The sequence below is a fragment of the Hyla sarda genome, unplaced genomic scaffold (genome assembly GCF_029499605.1).
Source record: "Hyla sarda isolate aHylSar1 unplaced genomic scaffold, aHylSar1.hap1 scaffold_493, whole genome shotgun sequence".
In the NCBI taxonomy this organism is placed as follows: Eukaryota; Metazoa; Chordata; class Amphibia; order Anura; family Hylidae; genus Hyla; species Hyla sarda.
This window is the reverse complement of record NW_026610504.1, coordinates 173,525-192,365: the sequence shown is the minus strand read 5'-3', so window position 1 is coordinate 192,365 and position 18,841 is coordinate 173,525. Positions and strand designations below refer to the sequence as shown.

At 46.0% G+C, this 18,841-nt stretch overlaps 8 non-coding genes and 1 pseudogene across 8 annotated transcripts; all 9 read left to right on the top strand.

Moving 5' to 3' along the window:
• Positions 1 to 896: 896 nt before the first annotated feature.
• Positions 897 to 1,090, top strand: LOC130337241 (U2 spliceosomal RNA). The gene has a single exon (XR_008878176.1). It is a non-coding gene; the product is annotated as a U2 spliceosomal RNA (small nuclear RNA).
• A 2,087-nt stretch (positions 1,091 to 3,177) lies between these two features.
• On the top strand, positions 3,178 to 3,368 carry LOC130337227 (U2 spliceosomal RNA). Its single transcript, XR_008878163.1, has one exon. It is a non-coding gene; the product is annotated as a U2 spliceosomal RNA (small nuclear RNA).
• Positions 3,369 to 5,458: 2,090 nt separating this feature from the next.
• On the top strand, positions 5,459 to 5,649 carry LOC130337226 (U2 spliceosomal RNA). Its single transcript, XR_008878162.1, has one exon. It is a non-coding gene; the product is annotated as a U2 spliceosomal RNA (small nuclear RNA).
• A 2,105-nt stretch (positions 5,650 to 7,754) lies between these two features.
• Positions 7,755 to 7,945, top strand: LOC130337225 (U2 spliceosomal RNA). Its single transcript, XR_008878161.1, has one exon. It is a non-coding gene; the product is annotated as a U2 spliceosomal RNA (small nuclear RNA).
• Positions 7,946 to 10,035: 2,090 nt separating this feature from the next.
• On the top strand, positions 10,036 to 10,226 carry LOC130337224 (U2 spliceosomal RNA). The gene has a single exon (XR_008878160.1). It is a non-coding gene; the product is annotated as a U2 spliceosomal RNA (small nuclear RNA).
• Positions 10,227 to 12,309: 2,083 nt separating this feature from the next.
• On the top strand, positions 12,310 to 12,500 carry LOC130337223 (U2 spliceosomal RNA). The gene has a single exon (XR_008878159.1). It is a non-coding gene; the product is annotated as a U2 spliceosomal RNA (small nuclear RNA).
• Positions 12,501 to 14,582: 2,082 nt separating this feature from the next.
• On the top strand, positions 14,583 to 14,773 carry LOC130337222 (U2 spliceosomal RNA). The gene has a single exon (XR_008878158.1). It is a non-coding gene; the product is annotated as a U2 spliceosomal RNA (small nuclear RNA).
• A 2,088-nt stretch (positions 14,774 to 16,861) lies between these two features.
• On the top strand, positions 16,862 to 17,021 carry LOC130337267 (U2 spliceosomal RNA; annotated as a pseudogene).
• Positions 17,022 to 17,713: 692 nt separating this feature from the next.
• LOC130337253 (U2 spliceosomal RNA) lies at positions 17,714 to 17,898 on the top strand. The gene has a single exon (XR_008878185.1). It is a non-coding gene; the product is annotated as a U2 spliceosomal RNA (small nuclear RNA).
• Positions 17,899 to 18,841: the final 943 nt, after the last annotated feature.

Below are 18,841 nucleotides of genomic sequence, written 5' to 3'. Positions count from 1 at the left end.
CAGAGAATAGGGCGGTGTGTCAGGAAAAATAATCTGGAATGTGTGACTGAATGGAATGATAGTAAGAAGGTGATGAAAGTGTTGGAGCAGAGAGAAACAGTGGAATGTGTGGGAGGTCTGTCTGAGAAGGATTGTAAGGTAGTGTGGAAAAATGTCAGTCACAAGGAACTGACAAATAAACAAAAGGACTTGTCTTGGATGTTAGCTCATGGGTGTCTGCCAACAAGGGAATTTCAGAGGAGAAGGAGATTGGTAGACAGTGAAGTGTGTCCCAGGGATGGTTGCGGTGGATGTGAGAATTATGTACATGTGTTTTGGGAGTGTGGTTATGCGAAGTCTGTGTGGAGAAGAATGTCTGGTCTAATTAAAAATGTTACTGGAATTGAAATCTTATCCTTTAATATGATGATGTTTGGTTTGTGTGCAGTGGAGAGAGAGAAGGCAAGAGTGTTATGGTTCATAGTAAATTGTGTAAAAGAGGTTCTGTGGGATGTAAGGAATATTAGGATTTTCAATCAAACTGAAGTAAGTGTGAAGGAGTGTCTGGGCATGATCCGTGGTAAAATTTACCTTTACTTATTATGTGATAGGAAAAACTATGGTTCTGATGATGCAGAGGGGATCTGGAAACACAAAAAATGGAAGCACTGGTTATGAGTGTATTCTTATTTGTCTTTCTTTTTCTTTTCTTACAGATTATATCCTGATATGAAGGGACAGTTGGAGGGACAGAATCCGCTGCAATTTATTTTTTCTGAGGGAAAGTCATGAAGGGAAAGCTTTTTGTTATATGTACATGTAAAGACATGCTTCCTGTATATATTGTATATGTCAAATATGTGTTATTCATGTGTTTTCAGATTTTGTGAATGATTTACTTGGTTATGTATTGTATATTTCCTTTTCAATAAAAAAAAAAAAAAAAAAAAAAAAAAAATCTGTTCTTATCAGTTTAATATCTGATACGTCCCCTATCTGGGGACCATATATTAAATGGATTTTTGAGAACGGGGGCCGCTTTCGAAGCTTGCTTCCGTCGCCCTATGCATTGACCCGATATGGCAGTATCTTCGGGTACAGTGCACCACCCCCTTACAGGGTTAAAAAGAAAGATTCCTACTTTCATTGCTACCTGCTTGCTGGCTAGCCAGCTAGCCAGCCCTGTGGGCCTTGCTGCTGCTGCAGCCAAAAAACAAAAGGTGGTGCTGCTGCTGCTTCTGCTGCTTCTGCTTCTGCTTGTGTCTGGCCGCTGTTGGAGCGTCCAGGCACAGGACTTCTGCTGCTGCTGACTAAATGGCCTCCTTAATTGGATCATTTGAGTAGCCAGCACACCTGTGCAGGTAGGGCATGACATGATAGGCAGCTGCCTTGATAGCGGGTGGGTGCTGAATGTTCCTAATTGACAAAATAAGATTAATGCTTATGAAGAAATATAAAATCTCATCCCTTCCCCAATATCGCGCCACACCCCTACCCCTTAATTCCCTGGTTGAACTTGATGGACATATGTCTTTTTTCGACCGTACTAACTATGTAACTATGTAACATAACATGGGGGGGGGGGGGGGGTCTCCTGGCTGTTCACACAGGTGTGTCATTGCTGTACATTGACCATGCATTGCTTCTGTGGTATTGCAAAGGCAAAGACAAATGCTTCCAGCCATCCATTGCACTAATGGATTGGTCATCAGCTGGCTGTCTATGTCCCGCATCAATATAGACCAAAGTACAGAGGGTTAGGCTATGCTATTGTGCACCTACCTGATGCATCAGAAGGTGCGAGGCCCTTGCTAAATTCTGTGCACAGACTTTGAGATCTATACTTTAGACTGTATCTAAACCTGCTCCAACATGGACTGACATTCTGGCCTACTTTCAGCCGATGCGACTTGTCTGTCGCTGAACAGTCGCTTTTTATGTATTCAGCACCTATGTATAATGTTGTAAAAATGCTCTAGAAGCTAAAGTCGCAGAAATGTCACACATATTTGGCCTGCAACTTTCTGTGCGACAAATTCAGACAGGAAAAATCAGTATAAATCCTTAGAAAATTATCCCCCAGTGTCTCCATCTGCTGGCGGTATTGAATAAGCATTGCTGCACTGATGGGGTATGCATTAGACGAAAAAAAAGAAGAAAAAGAAGAATAATACGCCCAGAAAAGAGGCGAAAAGGAGAAAAACGTAAAAAAACGTGAAAAAAAAGTAAGAGGAAGAGAAGGGAAAAAAAGGTGGAAATGGGTTTAAAAGTGATTTCGGCGGAGAAATATATATATATATATATATATATATATATATATATATACGCGCACACACACACATATATATAAACGTATTCTCCGTTGAGATATTGCAGCCGCTGCTGTGTCCAGGCCCAGGAGCCTTAGCACTGTGCTGTGATGTCACTCAATACCACTGACATCACTAGGTGTAAACAACATCTCTCCTTTGCTGTGTATGTGACTATGGAGCTGTTTGGTGATGTCGTCTATTATGGCCTTCATAGAAGCAACAGGAGATTGTTGCATCCATCTAGAACCCTCAGAACTACAGTGCTATGATGTCACTCACTTCCACAGGCCTTGCAGAGTGTAAACAACAACAACCCAGCTTTGTTGTGTATGTAACCATAGGGATTTGTGATGTCACCTAGAACCTTCACAGCAGCGACAGCTTTATGAGGAGCATCAGCACTGCTCTGCCTGAGCAGAACCATCACCGCCATAGGTTGTCAAATAACCCGGGTTTAACCCACACAGGTAAGTCCAATGGGGTGCAAGCATGTCCTCTATGCTTACAGCTTCCCGTGGGTGTTGGTTTGATACCGTTTGGGGACAGCCAAGGAGGCATCTGCAGGCAACAAAGGTAGGTGTGTGCTTGTGTGTGTGTTTCCTATGCAGATCCTAAGCCCAGTGTCACATGCAAGTAGGAGGAGTAAGAAGGGTTCCTGGCAAATCCGGGTTATGGATTGCATTTAAAAAGGCCCCGTGGGAGTGCAATGGGCCCCTGTCTTGCTGCTTAGCAATAATGGTATGGGTTTAGGTTCTGCTGTGTGTACTGGTGGTTGACTGCCCCCCAGCCCAGAGTGTGCATGGAAAATTGTCTGGCAGCCTCCCTGACAGCAAGCAGTGATAGTGCCCATGAAGGGCACCTTGTTGGGCCCGCCCCTTTCACGGTTATCGCTTCTCGGCCTTTTGGCTAAGATCAAGTGTAGTATCTGTTCTTATCAGTTTAATATCTGATACGTCCCCTATCTGGGGACCATATATTAAATGGATTTTTGAGAACGGGGGCCGATTTCGAAGCTTGCTTCCGTCGCCCTATGCATTGACCCGATATGGCAGTATCTTCGGGTACAGTGCACCACCCCCTTACAGGGTTAAAAAGAAAGATTCCTACTTTCATTGCTACCTGCTTGCTGGCTAGCCAGCTAGCCAGCCCTGTGGGCCTTGCTGCTGCTGCAGCCAAAAAACAAAAGGTGGTGCTGCTGCTGCTTCTGCTGCTTCTGCTTCTGCTTGTGTCTGGCCGCTGTTGGAGCGTCCAGGCACAGGACTTCTGCTGCTGCTGACTAAATGGCCTCCTTAATTGGATCATTTGAGTAGCCAGCACACCTGTGCAGGTAGGGCATGACATGATAGGCAGCTGCCTTGATAGCGGGTGGGTGCTGAATGTTCCTAATTGACAAAATAAGATTAATGCTTATGAAGAAATATAAAATCTCATCCCTTCCCCAATATCGCGCCACACCCCTACCCCTTAATTCCCTGGTTGAACTTGATGGACATATGTCTTTTTTCGACCGTACTAACTATGTAACTATGTAACATAACATGGGGGGGGGGGGGGGGGTCTCCTGGCTGTTCACACAGGTGTGTCATTGCTGTACATTGACCATGCATTGCTTCTGTGGTATTGCAAAGGCAAAGACAAATGCTTCCAGCCATCCATTGCACTAATGGATTGGTCATCAGCTGGCTGTCTATGTCCCGCATCAATATAGACCAAAGTACAGAGGGTTAGGCTATGCTATTGTGCACCTACCTGATGCATCAGAAGGTGCGAGGCCCTTGCTAAATTCTGTGCACAGACTTTGAGATCTATACTTTAGACTGTATCTAAACCTGCTCCAACATGGACTGACATTCTGGCCTACTTTCAGCCGATGCGACTTGTCTGTCGCTGAACAGTCGCTTTTTATGTATTCAGCACCTATGTATAATGTTGTAAAAATGCTCTAGAAGCTAAAGTCGCAGAAATGTCACACATATTTGGCCTGCAACTTTCTGTGCGACAAATTCAGACAGGAAAAATCAGTATAAATCCTTAGAAAATTATCCCCCAGTGTCTCCATCTGCTGGCGGTATTGAATAAGCATTGCTGCACTGATGGGGTATGCATTAGACGAAAAAAAAGAAGAAAAAGAAGAATAATACGCCCAGAAAAGAGGCGAAAAGGAGAAAAACGTAAAAAAACGTGAAAAAAAAGTAAGAGGAAGAGAAGGGAAAAAAAGGTGGAAATGGGTTTAAAAGTGATTTCGGCGGAGAAATATATATATATATATATATATATATATATATATATATATACGCGCACACACACACATATATATAAACGTATTCTCCGTTGAGATATTGCAGCCGCTGCTGTGTCCAGGCCCAGGAGCCTTAGCACTGTGCTGTGATGTCACTCAATACCACTGACATCACTAGGTGTAAACAACATCTCTCCTTTGCTGTGTATGTGACTATGGAGCTGTTTGGTGATGTCGTCTATTATGGCCTTCATAGAAGCAACAGGAGATTGTTGCATCCATCTAGAACCCTCAGAACTACAGTGCTATGATGTCACTCACTTCCACAGGCCTTGCAGAGTGTAAACAACAACAACCCAGCTTTGTTGTGTATGTAACCATAGGGATTTGTGATGTCACCTAGAACCTTCACAGCAGCGACAGCTTTATGAGGAGCATCAGCACTGCTCTGCCTGAGCAGAACCATCACCGCCATAGGTTGTCAAATAACCCGGGTTTAACCCACACAGGTAAGTCCAATGGGGTGCAAGCATGTCCTCTATGCTTACAGCTTCCCGTGGGTGTTGGTTTGATACCGTTTGGGGACAGCCAAGGAGGCATCTGCAGGCAACAAAGGTAGGTGTGTGCTTGTGTGTGTGTTTCCTATGCAGATCCTAAGCCCAGTGTCACATGCAAGTAGGAGGAGTAAGAAGGGTTCCTGGCAAATCCGGGTTATGGATTGCATTTAAAAAGGCCCCGTGGGAGTGCAATGGGCCCCTGTCTTGCTGCTTAGCAATAATGGTATGGGTTTAGGTTCTGCTGTGTGTACTGGTGGTTGACTGCCCCCCAGCCCAGAGTGTGCATGGAAAATTGTCTGGCAGCCTCCCTGACAGCAAGCAGTGATAGTGCCCATGAAGGGCACCTTGTTGGGCCCGCCCCTTTCACGGTTATCGCTTCTCGGCCTTTTGGCTAAGATCAAGTGTAGTATCTGTTCTTATCAGTTTAATATCTGATACGTCCCCTATCTGGGGACCATATATTAAATGGATTTTTGAGAACGGGGGCCGATTTCGAAGCTTGCTTCCGTCGCCCTATGCATTGACCCGATATGGCAGTATCTTCGGGTACAGTGCACCACCCCCTTACAGGGTTAAAAAGAAAGATTCCTACTTTCATTGCTACCTGCTTGCTGGCTAGCCAGCTAGCCAGCCCTGTGGGCCTTGCTGCTGCTGCAGCCAAAAAACAAAAGGTGGTGCTGCTGCTGCTTCTGCTGCTTCTGCTTCTGCTTGTGTCTGGCCGCTGTTGGAGCGTCCAGGCACAGGACTTCTGCTGCTGCTGACTAAATGGCCTCCTTAATTGGATCATTTGAGTAGCCAGCACACCTGTGCAGGTAGGGCATGACATGATAGGCAGCTGCCTTGATAGCGGGTGGGTGCTGAATGTTCCTAATTGACAAAATAAGATTAATGCTTATGAAGAAATATAAAATCTCATCCCTTCCCCAATATCGCGCCACACCCCTACCCCTTAATTCCCTGGTTGAACTTGATGGACATATGTCTTTTTTCGACCGTACTAACTATGTAACTATGTAACATAACATGGGGGGGGGGGGGGGGGGTCTCCTGGCTGTTCACACAGGTGTGTCATTGCTGTACATTGACCATGCATTGCTTCTGTGGTATTGCAAAGGCAAAGACAAATGCTTCCAGCCATCCATTGCACTAATGGATTGGTCATCAGCTGGCTGTCTATGTCCCGCATCAATATAGACCAAAGTACAGAGGGTTAGGCTATGCTATTGTGCACCTACCTGATGCATCAGAAGGTGCGAGGCCCTTGCTAAATTCTGTGCACAGACTTTGAGATCTATACTTTAGACTGTATCTAAACCTGCTCCAACATGGACTGACATTCTGGCCTACTTTCAGCCGATGCGACTTGTCTGTCGCTGAACAGTCGCTTTTTATGTATTCAGCACCTATATATAATGTTGTAAAAATGCTCTAGAAGCTAAAGTCGCAGAAATGTCACACATATTTGGCCTGCAACTTTCTGTGCGACAAATTCAGACAGGAAAAATCAGTATAAATCCTTAGAAAATTATCCCCCAGTGTCTCCATCTGCTGGCGGTATTGAATAAGCATTGCTGCACTGATGGGGTATGCATTAGACGAAAAAAAAGAAGAAAAAGAAGAATAATACGCCCAGAAAAGAGGCGAAAAGGAGAAAAACGTAAAAAAACGTGAAAAAAAAGTAAGAGGAAGAGAAGGGAAAAAAAGGTGGAAATGGGTTTAAAAGTGATTTCGGCGGAGAAATATATATATATATATATATATATATATATATATATATATATATATATATATATACGCGCACACACACACATATATATAAACGTATTCTCCGTTGAGATATTGCAGCCGCTGCTGTGTCCAGGCCCAGGAGCCTTAGCACTGTGCTGTGATGTCACTCAATACCACTGACATCACTAGGTGTAAACAACATCTCTCCTTTGCTGTGTATGTGACTATGGAGCTGTTTGGTGATGTCGTCTATTATGGCCTTCATAGAAGCAACAGGAGATTGTTGCATCCATCTAGAACCCTCAGAACTACAGTGCTATGATGTCACTCACTTCCACAGGCCTTGCAGAGTGTAAACAACAACAACCCAGCTTTGTTGTGTATGTAACCATAGGGATTTGTGATGTCACCTAGAACCTTCACAGCAGCGACAGCTTTATGAGGAGCATCAGCACTGCTCTGCCTGAGCAGAACCATCACCGCCATAGGTTGTCAAATAACCCGGGTTTAACCCACACAGGTAAGTCCAATGGGGTGCAAGCATGTCCTCTATGCTTACAGCTTCCCGTGGGTGTTGGTTTGATACCGTTTGGGGACAGCCAAGGAGGCATCTGCAGGCAACAAAGGTAGGTGTGTGCTTGTGTGTGTGTTTCCTATGCAGATCCTAAGCCCAGTGTCACATGCAAGTAGGAGGAGTAAGAAGGGTTCCTGGCAAATCCGGGTTATGGATTGCATTTAAAAAGGCCCCGTGGGAGTGCAATGGGCCCCTGTCTTGCTGCTTAGCAATAATGGTATGGGTTTAGGTTCTGCTGTGTGTACTGGTGGTTGACTGCCCCCCAGCCCAGAGTGTGCATGGAAAATTGTCTGGCAGCCTCCCTGACAGCAAGCAGTGATAGTGCCCATGAAGGGCACCTTGTTGGGCCCGCCCCTTTCACGGTTATCGCTTCTCGGCCTTTTGGCTAAGATCAAGTGTAGTATCTGTTCTTATCAGTTTAATATCTGATACGTCCCCTATCTGGGGACCATATATTAAATGGATTTTTGAGAACGGGGGCCGATTTCGAAGCTTGCTTCCGTCGCCCTATGCATTGACCCGATATGGCAGTATCTTCGGGTACAGTGCACCACCCCCTTACAGGGTTAAAAAGAAAGATTCCTACTTTCATTGCTACCTGCTTGCTGGCTAGCCAGCTAGCCAGCCCTGTGGGCCTTGCTGCTGCTGCAGCCAAAAAACAAAAGGTGGTGCTGCTGCTGCTTCTGCTGCTTCTGCTTCTGCTTGTGTCTGGCCGCTGTTGGAGCGTCCAGGCACAGGACTTCTGCTGCTGCTGACTAAATGGCCTCCTTAATTGGATCATTTGAGTAGCCAGCACACCTGTGCAGGTAGGGCATGACATGATAGGCAGCTGCCTTGATAGCGGGTGGGTGCTGAATGTTCCTAATTGACAAAATAAGATTAATGCTTATGAAGAAATATAAAATCTCATCCCTTCCCCAATATCGCGCCACACCCCTACCCCTTAATTCCCTGGTTGAACTTGATGGACATATGTCTTTTTTCGACCGTACTAACTATGTAACTATGTAACATAACATGGGGGGGGGGGGGGGGGTCTCCTGGCTGTTCACACAGGTGTGTCATTGCTGTACATTGACCATGCATTGCTTCTGTGGTATTGCAAAGGCAAAGACAAATGCTTCCAGCCATCCATTGCACTAATGGATTGGTCATCAGCTGGCTGTCTATGTCCCGCATCAATATAGACCAAAGTACAGAGGGTTAGGCTATGCTATTGTGCACCTACCTGATGCATCAGAAGGTGCGAGGCCCTTGCTAAATTCTGTGCACAGACTTTGAGATCTATACTTTAGACTGTATCTAAACCTGCTCCAACATGGACTGACATTCTGGCCTACTTTCAGCCGATGCGACTTGTCTGTCGCTGAACAGTCGCTTTTTATGTATTCAGCACCTATGTATAATGTTGTAAAAATGCTCTAGAAGCTAAAGTCGCAGAAATGTCACACATATTTGGCCTGCAACTTTCTGTGCGACAAATTCAGACAGGAAAAATCAGTATAAATCCTTAGAAAATTATCCCCCAGTGTCTCCATCTGCTGGCGGTATTGAATAAGCATTGCTGCACTGATGGGGTATGCATTAGACGAAAAAAAAGAAGAAAAAGAAGAATAATACGCCCAGAAAAGAGGCGAAAAGGAGAAAAACGTAAAAAAACGTGAAAAAAAAGTAAGAGGAAGAGAAGGGAAAAAAAGGTGGAAATGGGTTTAAAAGTGATTTCGGCGGAGAAATATATATATATATATATATATATATATATATATATATATACGCGCACACACACACATATATATAAACGTATTCTCCGTTGAGATATTGCAGCCGCTGCTGTGTCCAGGCCCAGGAGCCTTAGCACTGTGCTGTGATGTCACTCAATACCACTGACATCACTAGGTGTAAACAACATCTCTCCTTTGCTGTGTATGTGACTATGGAGCTGTTTGGTGATGTCGTCTATTATGGCCTTCATAGAAGCAACAGGAGATTGTTGCATCCATCTAGAACCCTCAGAACTACAGTGCTATGATGTCACTCACTTCCACAGGCCTTGCAGAGTGTAAACAACAACAACCCAGCTTTGTTGTGTATGTAACCATAGGGATTTGTGATGTCACCTAGAACCTTCACAGCAGCGACAGCTTTATGAGGAGCATCAGCACTGCTCTGCCTGAGCAGAACCATCACCGCCATAGGTTGTCAAATAACCCGGGTTTAACCCACACAGGTAAGTCCAATGGGGTGCAGGCATGTCCTCTATGCTTACAGCTTCCCGTGGGTGTTGGTTTGATACCGTTTGGGGACAGCCAAGGAGGCATCTGCAGGCAACAAAGGTAGGTGTGTGCTTGTGTGTGTGTTTCCTATGCAGATCCTAAGCCCAGTGTCACATGCAAGTAGGAGGAGTAAGAAGGGTTCCTGGCAAATCCGGGTTATGGATTGCATTTAAAAAGGCCCCGTGGGAGTGCAATGGGCCCCTGTCTTGCTGCTTAGCAATAATGGTATGGGTTTAGGTTCTGCTGTGTGTACTGGTGGTTGACTGCCCCCCAGCCCAGAGTGTGCATGGAAAATTGTCTGGCAGCCTCCCTGACAGCAAGCAGTGATAGTGCCCATGAAGGGCACCTTGTTGGGCCCGCCCCTTTCACGGTTATCGCTTCTCGGCCTTTTGGCTAAGATCAAGTGTAGTATCTGTTCTTATCAGTTTAATATCTGATACGTCCCCTATCTGGGGACCATATATTAAATGGATTTTTGAGAACGGGGGCCGATTTCGAAGCTTGCTTCCGTCGCCCTATGCATTGACCCGATATGGCAGTATCTTCGGGTACAGTGCACCACCCCCTTACAGGGTTAAAAAGAAAGATTCCTACTTTCATTGCTACCTGCTTGCTGGCTAGCCAGCTAGCCAGCCCTGTGGGCCTTGCTGCTGCTGCAGCCAAAAAACAAAAGGTGGTGCTGCTGCTGCTTCTGCTGCTTCTGCTTCTGCTTGTGTCTGGCCGCTGTTGGAGCGTCCAGGCACAGGACTTCTGCTGCTGCTGACTAAATGGCCTCCTTAATTGGATCATTTGAGTAGCCAGCACACCTGTGCAGGTAGGGCATGATATGATAGGCAGCTGCCTTGATAGCGGGTGGGTGCTGAATGTTCCTAATTGACAAAATAAGATTAATGCTTATGAAGAAATATAAAATCTCATCCCTTCCCCAATATCGCGCCACACCCCTACCCCTTAATTCCCTGGTTGAACTTGATGGACATATGTCTTTTTTCGACCGTACTAACTATGTAACTATGTAACATAACATGGGGGGGGGGGGTCTCCTGGCTGTTCACACAGGGGCGTCATTGCTGTACATTGACCATGCATTGCTTCTGTGGTATTGCAAAGGCAAAGACAAATGCTTCCAGCCATCCATTGCACTAATGGATTGGTCATCAGCTGGCTGTCTATGTCCCGCATCAATATAGACCAAAGTACAGAGGGTTAGGCTATGCTATTGTGCACCTACCTGATGCATCAGAAGGTGCGAGGCCCTTGCTAAATTCTGTGCACAGACTTTGAGATCTATACTTTAGACTGTATCTAAACCTGCTCCAACATGGACTGACATTCTGGCCTACTTTCAGCCGATGCGACTTGTCTGTCGCTGAACAGTCGCTTTTTATGTATTCAGCACCTATGTATAATGTTGTAAAAATGCTCTAGAAGCTAAAGTCGCAGAAATGTCACACATATTTGGCCTGCAACTTTCTGTGCGACAAATTCAGACAGGAAAAATCAGTATAAATCCTTAGAAAATTATCCCCCAGTGTCTCCATCTGCTGGCGGTATTGAATATGCATTGCTGCACTGATGGGGTATGCATTAGACGAAAAAAAAGAAGAAAAAGAAGAATAATACGCCCAGAAAAGAGGCGAAAAGGAGAAAAACGTAAAAAAACGTGAAAAAAAAGTAAGAGGAAGAGAAGGGAAAAAAAGGTGGAAATGGGTTTAAAAGTGATTTCGGCGGAGAAATATATATATATATATATATATATATATATATATATATACGCGCACACACACACATATATATAAACGTATTCTCCGTTGAGATATTGCAGCCGCTGCTGTGTCCAGGCCCAGGAGCCTTAGCACTGTGCTGTGATGTCACTCAATACCACTGACATCACTAGGTGTAAACAACATCTCTCCTTTGCTGTGTATGTGACTATGGAGCTGTTTGGTGATGTCGTCTATTATGGCCTTCATAGAAGCAACAGGAGATTGTTGCATCCATCTAGAACCCTCAGAACTACAGTGCTATGATGTCACTCACTTCCACAGGCCTTGCAGAGTGTAAACAACAACAACCCAGCTTTGTTGTGTATGTAACCATAGGGATTTGTGATGTCACCTAGAACCTTCACAGCAGCGACAGCTTTATGAGGAGCATCAGCACTGCTCTGCCTGAGCAGAACCATCACCGCCATAGGTTGTCAAATAACCCGGGTTTAACCCACACAGGTAAGTCCAATGGGGTGCAAGCATGTCCTCTATGCTTACAGCTTCCCGTGGGTGTTGGTTTGATACAGTTTGGGGACAGCCAAGGAGGCATCTGCAGGCAACAAAGGTAGGTGTGTGCTTGTGTGTGTGTTTCCTATGCAGATCCTAAGCCCAGTGTCACATGCAAGTAGGAGGAGTAAGAAGGGTTCCTGGCAAATCCGGGTTATGGATTGCATTTAAAAAGGCCCCGTGGGAGTGCAATGGGCCCCTGTCTTGCTGCTTAGCAATAATGGTATGGGTTTAGGTTCTGCTGTGTGTACTGGTGGTTGACTGCCCCCCAGCCCAGAGTGTGCATGGAAAATTGTCTGGCAGCCTCCCTGACAGCAAGCAGTGATAGTGCCCATGAAGGGCACCTTGTTGGGCCCGCCCCTTTCACGGTTATCGCTTCTCGGCCTTTTGGCTAAGATCAAGTGTAGTATCTGTTCTTATCAGTTTAATATCTGATACGTCCCCTATCTGGGGACCATATATTAAATGGATTTTTGAGAACGGGGGCCGATTTCGAAGCTTGCTTCCGTCGCCCTATGCATTGACCCGATATGGCAGTATCTTCGGGTACAGTGCACCACCCCCTTACAGGGTTAAAAAGAAAGATTCCTACTTTCATTGCTACCTGCTTGCTGGCTAGCCAGCTAGCCAGCCCTGTGGGCCTTGCTGCTGCTGCAGCCAAAAAACAAAAGGTGGTGCTGCTGCTGCTTCTGCTGCTTCTGCTTCTGCTTGTGTCTGGCCGCTGTTGGAGCGTCCAGGCACAGGACTTCTGGTGCTGCTGACTAAATGGCCTCCTTAATTGGATCATTTGAGTAGCCAGCACACCTGTGCAGGTAGGGCATGACATGATAGGCAGCTGCCTTGATAGCGGGTGGGTGCTGAATGTTCCTAATTGACAAAATAAGATTAATGCTTATGAAGAAATATAAAATCTCATCCCTTCCCCAATATCGCGCCACACCCCTACCCCTTAATTCCCTGGTTGAACTTGATGGACATATGTCTTTTTTCGACCGTACTAACTATGTAACTATGTAACATAACATGGGGGGGGGGGGGTCTCCTGGCTGTTCACACAGGTGTGTCATTGCTGTACATTGACCATGCATTGCTTCTGTGGTATTGCAAAGGCAAAGACAAATGCTTCCAGCCATCCATTGCACTAATGGATTGGTCATCAGCTGGCTGTCTATGTCCCGCATCAATATAGACCAAAGTACAGAGGGTTAGGCTATGCTATTGTGCACCTACCTGATGCATCAGAAGGTGCGAGGCCCTTGCTAAATTCTGTGCACAGACTTTGAGATCTATACTTTAGACTGTATCTAAACCTGCTCCAACATGGACTGACATTCTGGCCTACTTTCAGCCGATGCGACTTGTCTGTCGCTGAACAGTCGCTTTTTATGTATTCAGCACCTATGTATAATGTTGTAAAAATGCTCTAGAAGCTAAAGTCGCAGAAATGTCACACATATTTGGCCTGCAACTTTCTGTGCGACAAATTCAGACAGGAAAAATCAGTATAAATCCTTAGAAAATTATCCCCCAGTGTCTCCATCTGCTGGCGGTATTGAATAAGCATTGCTGCACTGATGGGGTATGCATTAGACGAAAAAAAAGAAGAAAAAGAAGAATAATACGCCCAGAAAAGAGGCGAAAAGGAGAAAAACGTAAAAAAACTTGAAAAAAAAGTAAGAGGAAGAGAAGGGAAAAAAAGGTGGAAATGGGTTTAAAAGTGATTTCGGCGGAGAAATATATATATATATATATATATATATATATATATATACGCGCACACACACACATATATATAAACGTATTCTCCGTTGAGATATTGCAGCCGCTGCTGTGTCCAGGCCCAGGAGCCTTAGCACTGTGCTGTGATGTCACTCAATACCACTGACATCACTAGGTGTAAACAACATCTCTCCTTTGCTGTGTATGTGACTATGGAGCTGTTTGGTGATGTCGTCTATTATGGCCTTCATAGAAGCAACAGGAGATTGTTGCATCCATCTAGAACCCTCAGAACTACAGTGCTATGATGTCACTCACTTCCACAGGCCTTGCAGAGTGTAAACAACAACAACCCAGCTTTGTTGTGTATGTAACCATAGGGATTTGTGATGTCACCTAGAACCTTCACAGCAGCGACAGCTTTATGAGGAGCATCAGCACTGCTCTGCCTGAGCAGAACCATCACCGCCATAGGTTGTCAAATAACCCGGGTTTAACCCACACAGGTAAGTCCAATGGGGTGCAGGCATGTCCTCTATGCTTACAGCTTCCCGTGGGTGTTGGTTTGATACCGTTTGGGGACAGCCAAGGAGGCATCTGCAGGCAACAAAGGTAGGTGTGTGCTTGTGTGTGTGTTTCCTATGCAGATCCTAAGCCCAGTGTCACATGCAAGTAGGAGGAGTAAGAAGGGTTCCTGGCAAATCCGGGTTATGGATTGCATTTAAAAAGGCCCCGTGGGAGTGCAATGGGCCCCTGTCTTGCTGCTTAGCAATAATGGTATGGGTTTAGGTTCTGCTGTGTGTACTGGTGGTTGACTGCCCCCCAGCCCAGAGTGTGCATGGAAAATTGTCTGGCAGCCTCCCTGACAGCAAGCAGTGATAGTGCCCATGAAGGGCACCTTGTTGGGCCCGCCCCTTTCACGGTTATCGCTTCTCGGCCTTTTGGCTAAGATCAAGTGTAGTATCTGTTCTTATCAGTTTAATATCTGATACGTCCCCTATCTGGGGACCATATATTAAATGGATTTTTGAGAACGGGGGCCGATTTCGAAGCTTGCTTCCGTCGCCCTATGCATTGACCCGATATGGCAGTATCTTCGGGTACAGTGCACCACCCCCTTACAGGGTTAAAAAGAAAGATTCCTACTTTCATTGCTACCTGCTTGCTGGCTAGCCAGCTAGCCAGCCCTGTGGGCCTTGCTGCTGCTGCAGCCAAAAAACAAAAGGTGGTGCTGCTGCTGCTTCTGCTGCTTCTGCTTCTGCTTGTGTCTGGCCGCTGTTGGAGCGTCCAGGCACAGGACTTCTGCTGCTGCTGACTAAATGGCCTCCTTAATTGGATCATTTGAGTAGCCAGCACACCTGTGCAGGTAGGGCATGACATGATAGGCAGCTGCCTTGATAGCGGGTGGGTGCTGAATGTTCCTAATTGACAAAATAAGATTAATGCTTATGAAGAAATATAAAATCTCATCCCTTCCCCAATATCGCGCCACACCCCTACCCCTTAATTCCCTGGTTGAACTTGATGGACATATGTCTTTTTTCGACCGTACTAACTATGTAACTATGTAACATAACATGGGGGGGGGGGGGTCTCCTGGCTGTTCACACAGGTGTGTCATTGCTGTACATTGACCATGCATTGCTTCTGTGGTATTGCAAAGGCAAAGACAAATGCTTCCAGCCATCCATTGCACTAATGGATTGGTCATCAGCTGGCTGTCTATGTCCCGCATCAATATAGACCAAAGTACAGAGGGTTAGGCTATGCTATTGTGCACCTACCTGATGCATCAGAAGGTGCGAGGCCCTTGCTAAATTCTGTGCACAGACTTTGAGATCTATACTTTAGACTGTATCTAAACCTGCTCCAACATGGACTGACATTCTGGCCTACTTTCAGCCGATGCGACTTGTCTGTCGCTGAACAGTCGCTTTTTATGTATTCAGCACCTATGTATAATGTTGTAAAAATGCTCTAGAAGCTAAAGTCGCAGAAATGTCACACATATTTGGCCTGCAACTTTCTGTGCGACAAATTCAGACAGGAAAAATCAGTATAAATCCTTAGAAAATTATCCCCCAGTGTCTCCATCTGCTGGCGGTATTGAATAAGCATTGCTGCACTGATGGGGTATGCATTAGACGAAAAAAAAGAAGAAAAAGAAGAATAATACGCCCAGAAAAGAGGCGGAAAGGAGAAAAACGTAAAAAAACGTGAAAAAAAAGTAAGAGGAAGAGAAGGGAAAAAAAGGTGGAAATGGGTTTAAAAGTGATTTCGGCGGAGAAATATATATATATATATATATATATATATATATATATATATATACGCGCACACACACACACATATATAAACGTATTCTCCGTTGAGATATTGCAGCCGCTGCTGTGTCCAGGCCCAGGAGCCTTAGCACTGTGCTGTGATGTCACTCAATACCACTGACATCACTAGGTGTAAACAACATCTCTCCTTTGCTGTGTATGTGACTATGGAGCTGTTTGGTGATGTCGTCTATTATGGCCTTCATAGAAGCAACAGGAGATTGTTGCATCCATCTAGAACCCTCAGAACTACAGTGCTATGATGTCACTCACTTCCACAGGCCTTGCAGAGTGTAAACAACAACAACCCAGCTTTGTTGTGTATGTAACCATAGGGATTTGTGATGTCACCTAGAACCTTCACAGCAGCGACAGCTTTATGAGGAGCATCAGCACTGCTCTGCCTGAGCAGAACCATCACCGCCATAGGTTGTCAAATAACCCGGGTTTAACCCACACAGGTAAGTCCAATGGGGTGCAGGCATGTCCTCTATGCTTACAGCTTCCCGTGGGTGTTGGTTTGATACCGTTTGGGGACAGCCAAGGAGGCATCTGCAGGCAACAAAGGTAGGTGTGTGCTTGTGTGTGTGTTTCCTATGCAGATCCTAAGCCCAGTGTCACATGCAAGTAGGAGGAGTAAGAAGGGTTCCTGACAAATCCGGGTTATGGATTGCATTTAAAAAGGCCCCGTGGGAGTGCAATGGGCCCCTATCTTGCTGCTTAGCAATAATGGTATGGGTTTAGGTTCTGCTGTGTGTACTGGTGGTTGACTGCCCCCCAGCCCAGAGTGTGCATGGAAAATTGTCTGGCAGCCTCCCTGACAGCAAGCAGTGATAGTGCCCATGAAGGGCACCTTGTTGGGCCCGCCCCTTTCACGGTTATCGCTTCTCGGCCTTTTGGCTAAGATCAAGTGTAGTATCTGTTCTTATCAGTTTTCATGCTGGTGGGGATGGGTGCTGCATGGAGGATGCAGGTGTACCAGGGCTTTCCGGGGCTGGTTCTGAGGAATCAGCTCGACGGCTGCCCCGATGTGACCTGTTCCCTCCGGGTCTCGCCATGAGGCTGAGAGGGTCTAGAGCCGAGGTACTTTTGTGCCTCGGGGAGTGGTGACCCCGAGGTGCCGAAACTCACTGGGAGAATAGGCTCACTGAGTTGAAGCACGGGCACCATAATCTCTTCACCTTGTGGCACTCACCTCTTGATTCCCGGCCTTCTGGCTAGGATCAGAGAAATTTTTATAGATCCGGCCGGATGTCCGGGCAGTATATCTGCACACATTCACTTATTTATTTATTTTTTGTCTCACTGTGTCACTTTTTGCGTGTTGTGTGTTCACAGGATTTGTCAGGATGCGGTAGCCCTTCTGGGTGTCCCTCCTGGCGGTCTAGGGGAGGTGTGTGTGGCCATTAGGTTCCGCACCTCCCTGCAAACACCCCGGGTACTCCTGCTTCGCAGGGTACCTACCGTAATCGGCTCTGCGGGCAGATACCTTGGCTAACGCCAAGGGGGATGCCGGGAGCATTTGTGGTCTCCTAGTAGCTTCGGCGAAAAGGGACATCGAACCTGGAACCTCGCAGGTACCTCTTGGTCCGGAGGCGAAGGGTAAGGTTTGTTGGGGGGCCTCTCTCCTATCGGAGAAGGGCTTGCGATAGACCGCATCCTTTGTGCACGTTTTTTTAGTGTAACACGTTTGCACTTTTTCTTGCACTTTGGGTGAATCGAAAGCACGTTCCTCGGCTTTAGATAAAAAAAAAAAAAAAAAAATCTGTTCTTATCAGTTTAATATCTGATACGTCCCCTATCTGGGGACCATATATTAAATGGATTTTTGAGAACGGGGGCCGATTTCGAAGCTTGCTTCCGTCGCCCTATGCATTGACCCGATATGGCAGTATCTTCGGGTACAGTGCACCACCCCCTTACAGGGTTAAAAAGAAAGATTCCTACTTTCATTGCTACCTGCTTGCTGGCTAGCCAGCTAGCCAGCCCTGTGGGCCTTGCTGCTGCTGCAGCCAAAAAACAAAAGGTGGTGCTGCTGCTGCTTCTGCTGCTTCTGCTTCTGCTTGTGTCTGGCCGCTGTTGGAGCGTCCAGGCACAGGACTTCTGCTGCTGCTGACTAAATGGCCTCCTTAATTGGATCATTTGAGTAGCCAGCACACCTGTGCAGGTAGGGCATGACATGATAGGCAGCTGCCTTGATAGCGGGTGGGTGCTGAATGTTCCTAATTGACAAAATAAGATTAATGCTTATGAAGAAATATAAAATCTCATCCCTTCCCCAATATCGCGCCACACCCCTACCCCTTAATTCCCTGGTTGAACTTGATGGACATATGTCTTTTTTCGACCGTACTAACTATGTAACATAACATGGGGGGGGGGGGGGTCTCCTGGCTGTTCACACAGGTGTGTCATTGCTGTACATTGACCATGCATTGCTTCTGTGGTATTGCAAAGGCAAAGACAAATGCTTCCAGCCATCCATTGCACTAATGGATTGGTCATCAGCTGGCTGTCTATGTCCCGCATCAATATAGACCAAAGTACAGAGGGTTAGGCTATGCTATTGTGCACCTACCTGATGCATCAGAAGGTGCGAGGCCCTTGCTAAATTCTGTGCACAGACTTTGAGATCTATACTTTAGACTGTATCTAAACCTGCTCCAACATGGACTGACATTCTGGCCTACTTTCAGCTGATGCGACTTGTCTGTCGCTGAACAGTCGCTTTTTATGTATTCAGCACCTATGTATAATATTGTAAAAATGCTCTAGAAGCTAAAGTCGCAGAAATGTCACACATATTTGGCCTGCAACTTTCTGTGCGACAAATTCAGACAGGAAAAATCAGTATAAATCC